Raw genomic sequence first — 5,860 nt, 5'->3', positions numbered from 1 at the left:
CAGGAACTAGGCAAATTCCCTGGTTGTCTATTAGAAAACATTTGAGCCAATTGACCTATTTGTGTCTCCAAACTTCTAATTGAAGACTTTGTCTCTGTCATGAATTGATTTAATTGGTCTGGCTGAATTATTGGTAGGTTCATTTGAGGAGGTGGTGGATGAGATGGGTGTGGCTTTGGATCATAATATGGTCTAGCATGTAATCCATAAGTTGGTTGTTGAGGTGGGTACTGTGGATATTGTGGTTGTAACCCTTGATTATTTTTCCAAGACAGATTAGGATGATTTTTCCAGGCAGGTGTATAGGAATTTGATTAAGTGTTGGGTGCAAGTCTTGAAAAATTACTTATAACCTGTACCTGTTCCAAGGGCATATTGCTTACATCTCTTGAGCAACTAGCTGTGCTCGAGCATTGTTCATAAGAATGAGGTCCTCCACACATCTCACAACTCATGACATTCTGTACTTGCATTGCTTGCGCGACGAGATTAGTTTGCTGCAGTTGTTTGGTTAGAGTTGCTACTTGAGCGGTCAATAGCGCTATTGGATCAACTTCTAATACTCCCGCTATTTTCTTATTCTCTCGCTCAGTAGGCCAATTATAATTATTCATATCCATCTCTTCCAACAACTCATACGCTTCACTAACGCTTTTTCTCATAAACGCTCCTCCAAATGCTACATCTATAATTGTCTTGTATTTCCCCAAAAACCATTGTAAAAAGTATGAACTAACAGCCACTTCTCCATTCCATTATGTGGGCATCTCCTTTGAAATTCCTTAAATCGTTCCCTTGCATCATACCAAGACTCCCCATCAAGTTGATGGAAGTTGTTAATCTGTCCTCTAATTCTGGATGACTTGGTAGGAGGAAAATATTTACCCAGAAACTTCTGAGCCAAATCTTCCTAAGTAAGAATAGAGTTGGCTTGTAGAGAATTCAACCAACTCTTAGCTCCGCCCTTAGTGAAAATGGGAATAGTCGCAATCGTACAACATCACTATTCACCCCATTCATTTTAAATGTCGCACATAGCTCCAAAAAGTTTGTGATATGTAGAATTGGATCCTCACTTGGTAACCCCCCAAATTGTACACAATTTTACACCATCTGAATAATTGAGGGTTTTATCTCAAAATTGTTAGCATCAAGAGTTGGAGGACGAATACTTGAATGTATCCCCGTAATAGTAGGGAGTACATAATTCCTTAATGGTGGATCAGCTTCAGCGGCATTACCCATATTTACATTATTGTTGACAACGTTATTTGCGTTCTCAGCCATGGTAAAGTCCAACCTCTTCTTTATCTTGCGATTCATTATACATGTTTTTTCAATTTCAAGATCTATAGATATGACTTCTTTTTTTCTACTTCCTCACATATAGAAACAATTCCTGAAACACAATATAGCCTTTATCCAAATAAATGTATATTAAATAATAAAAATTAATAAAAAAACCAAATTAGAACAAATAACAATTAACTATGATATTGGAAACTAAGTTCCCGGCAACAGTGCAAAAATCTTGATCGTGAAAATATGTATATACGCAAGTGCACGCAATCAATTCAAGTAATATATGATAAGTAAAGTATCGTTCCCTCGAAGACTATCTTCCAAGTACCACTAATTGTTCTTTAAATTTCTATTTGGCAACTAAGAATTTCATTTTTTAATTTAATTTTAAAATTGGAAATACTTTAAACAAAAACAACTAAATAAAATATTTAAATCACTATGAAAAAGACCTAGGGTGTTAATTTCATCAACTTTTCATTCTACTAATTGTAATAATCAATTCTAGATTTCTTTCTTTCTATTCTAATAGCAGGTTAACATAAATCGATTCCTATTCTTTTTCAAGATATAAGATCTCATCCTATATGCAGGTTTTCTACATCACTATGATAAACTTAAACATATAGAAGGCATTAAGTATGGAAACCTGATTACTACATAAGCCATACAGGTACTTTTTTCCAATATGCAACCTATGTCTATATAATGATAACATATTCAATTCTCATCTTTCGAATTTTGAATCAAAATCATTAAATCAAGCAAATAGTGATCAAGTATTTACTACCATTAAACATGCATTATATAGATTAGAAAAGAGAAGAAAAATCAATAGAACATCATAATACAATTAGATAGAAATCCAAGTGACTACATTAAACCCTAGATAAAAATTGTTTAATAGACATGACTAAATCACAAAAATAATAATTAAAGAACATAAGATTCATAAACTTAAAGAAGAAAGAAAAATATAAAATTGTAGAATTACTAGCCTAAGAAACAAAATTAGTCTCTAAAAACGTAATTAAAAACTAACCTAATAACTTGATTAAACCTTAAATAAAAATTTATAGTAAAAAAATTAAAAGAATCTGAGTTTTTCCGTGTGCGGGCTGTGACTTGGCCTTTTCTGGATGTTTTGGGGCCTTTTCTTCTCGTGTAAAGTCTTTAGGCATCGCGACTGAAGACTCTCAATTCGCGGCCCGTGTCTACGTTTCCCTTAGTTGAGCCTCTATTTCCCTCTTGAGTCGCGACTTGTAAGCCCAAGTCCCGACATTAATTCTTTCCAGCAAGCATATGCACCTCTGACTTCACTTTGAATCGCGACTCATAAGTCCAAGTTGCGACTTTTATTCAATTTTTTCTCAGATTAGATCTTTCAGCTCATCTCTTCACAAAAATTGTCCTTTAAGCATCCTTAGTATCATTTTTAGTCCAATAACCACCAAAAGCCTTGTTTTCCCACAATTTTCGCTTCTTTTACATTTTTCTCGTGATTCATCGCACCAACCTACAACAAAGACAAACAAAAGTGTAATCTTGCACAAAACACACATGAAAACTCTATATTACCACAAAAACACCTTCTAAAATGACCCTAAAATGAAGTTATCATGAATTGAATCTCAAACCTATAGGTAAACTTAAGTATAAGAAAATAATATCTAATAGCTACCGGTAAGTTATCCTCATTAACTAGAGCTTCCCATATTTCTTTTAATTTGGAAACTACTAAAGGCATATCTCTAAAAAGCCTAATTACTAGGACATTTGATCCATGGCTCTCATCATAATTTGCCTAGTGATTTGAAGGTGAGCTATCTCCTTGTGAAATTGACCAATCTTTGAGTGATTCGTTCTAGCACATTTATTGTATCCTTTGGCTCTCCAATCCTTTTCATTGCCTTTAATGGGATGGATATCCTAATAAGTCATGGCTCCATTCATTTTGCCTGAAAACATATTAACTAAAACGTTAGTTTTAACATAAGCATAATATTCATAACATAAACTCTTACATTGGCGGTTAGATCCGGAGCTTTTGTGTGTGTATCAGGAGAACTTTATGCATATGAACCGTGTCTCTGATATCCACTGTAAAGACCTGACTAATTTGAAGACCTTGGACCTTTAAAAAATACTAAGAAATAACTACTATCTTTTGGATATATACAGAAAATAATCAAATTTTATTATTAATACATAGAAAATCCAAAAAAAATACGAGATCCCATTGTTCATAAATAAAATAATAAAGAGAACAAAATTTTTAATTAAAATTTAAATATTCAAATTACTAACTGCAAAAATCATAAGAACATAATTTAAAAGACTCAAAAAGTAACAACGTCATCCTCTATCGATCCCATCGGTTAATTTATTTAGTTCCTCACCCAATACCCAAGCCAAAGTTGCCTCAGATCTGTCCCCCCTTCCATGTTCATTTTCCTTCACGGTCTAAATAAAAATGAATGAGCCTAATGCCCTTAAGGAAAACCTACTAAAACATAAAGCATAAAATAGACTTCAATATTAATGGTCATTAACTCATTATCGTAGTATGTGATAAAAATCGCTATAGTCCTCTTATTTTAACTATTATTTTAGAGGTAGGTTTAGACAATTCTATAGTCTATGATAACAATAAGAATCTCGGGATTTGCTAACTAAGCAACCATATTTTCGAAGTGACTAAAGAAATAAAAAAAAAACGTGCAAACACATAGCACATAAAATCTAACCTATTTTCCTTACCAAAATCGAGATATTGGAGACAAGTGCGGGATTGGAAACTCCTAAAACCAAACATTAAAAACCATAAGATTCCTAAAGAAAAAAAGATGAAGAGAATATCTAAATTATCGGGATAAAGACTTACCAAAAATCTTAAGTTTCAAGGAAATCGAGTACCTAACCAAAAGCCACTATGATGAGTTAGGATTTGGATTAAAGGAGAGGAATGGAAATAAACTAAATATGAGGATTAAGAGAACCTTAGATAGCTTAGAGCTTCCATCTATACCATAATCACCAAAATCACACTATAGCTTACTTCCCAAGAGTTTAGAAAATCTTAAATTTGAAAGTTTTAACCCCAAAACCCTAGTGTTTCTCTCTAGAACGAAAATGACAGCTTGGAGGCTCTGAGAAGTGTTTGAAAGATGACGCAAATGACTGAGTTAAGGGTATAATTTGAATTTTGAATTTTTGCATTTTGAATTTTAAAATTTAATTAATTATTTTATAAATCTATCTAATGGAAATAGTTTCATAAGATATACTTTCACAGAGAAAAAACTTCTTAACTTTTAACAGAGAGAAAAATATATCGTATGAAAAATATATCATATTATTTTTCTCTATCCCTAAAATTTGTCTCATACCTAATATTCCAAGATCTTATGTGTTGGGAATATCTCGTGAATCAGAAATTTTCCTACCATTACTCTACATGCCCACACACATCTTAAGGTGTAGAGATACATCTTGGAAAATCTTGGTTTGAGTATTTTAAAGACTGCTTTGGATTGGATGTTCGTTGGAGATACAAAAAGATAGAACGATTCTTGATAGTTATTCAACCGGTAAATCCTCATCTTTTGTTTCTCTATGATTAATGTTTTGCATGTTAATGGATCCGATTATTTTAAGTTTGTTTAAATATCTTTTTTTAAAATCTCTGGGCTCAACACCCTATTCTTTCCACTACGCACATGGTAAACTAGTTACCAACAATTGGTACCAGAGTGATCATTAATCTCTGCATGCGTTAATTACTGTGTGGGTAAAATATGCATTCTTATATTATCGTAATATGTGATGAATGAATGGATGTTTATTTTGGTGAATGTATGTTCTTTAGAGTCATTAATTATATGGTGTTTTGGGTTTAGGAATTATTCTTATTTTCTAGATCTACAAAATTGTAGGCCATAAGGGGCTTAGGATTTTTTGTATTTTAATTTTCTGCAATACTCTATTATTTGCAAAAGTGTAAAATCCCAAGCCCGAAAGCACAAAGGGTGTTGAGATCCACTCGGTAAACCCTTGCACATGGCTCATGCCTCCCCAGCCATGCACCAGCATGCCCCGACCCCATGTCGCATCCCCTTGCGCAACTCCCGCACCTACCCGCACACTTGCTCGCTTTCCCGCTTGCTTTCTCACCTGCATGTAATCTATAACATAGCGGTAAATTGATTTTAAGTGTTAATTTCAAAGCCTATTTAATAATTAATTTTATTAGATAGAAAATGATAATCGAGGACAGAAATGTGCTTGCGAAGGTGTAGAAATGTAGGTTGTTGGGAAAAGAGCGAGGAGAAGCTCTGGAGGAAGAGGTAGCTCACTCTTTGAAATGCGGGTTCATTAGGGAGGCTAAATATTTTACCTGGATTGCCAACCCCATTTTGGTCCCAAAGCCAAACAGAAAGGGGAAAACCTGCATCAATTTCTTCGACCTCAACCAAGCCTGTCCTAGAGAATGTTTCCCACTACCGAGAATAGATCAGCTAGTTGACGCCACAGCCGGCCATGAGCTCATGTCCTTCAT

At 33.9% G+C, this 5,860-nt stretch overlaps 1 non-coding gene across 1 annotated transcript; it reads left to right on the top strand.

The window, feature by feature from the left end:
- Positions 1–749: 749 nt before the first annotated feature.
- LOC133813021 (small nucleolar RNA R71) lies at positions 750–856 on the top strand. The gene has a single exon (XR_009884071.1). It is a non-coding gene; the product is annotated as a small nucleolar RNA R71 (small nucleolar RNA).
- Positions 857–5,860: the final 5,004 nt, after the last annotated feature.

This window comes from Humulus lupulus, chromosome 1 (assembly GCF_963169125.1).
Source record: "Humulus lupulus chromosome 1, drHumLupu1.1, whole genome shotgun sequence".
Lineage (NCBI taxonomy): Eukaryota > Viridiplantae > Streptophyta > Magnoliopsida > Rosales > Cannabaceae > Humulus > Humulus lupulus.
Note: the sequence above shows the minus strand (reverse complement) of the source record. Positions and strands in the feature narration are given on the sequence as shown.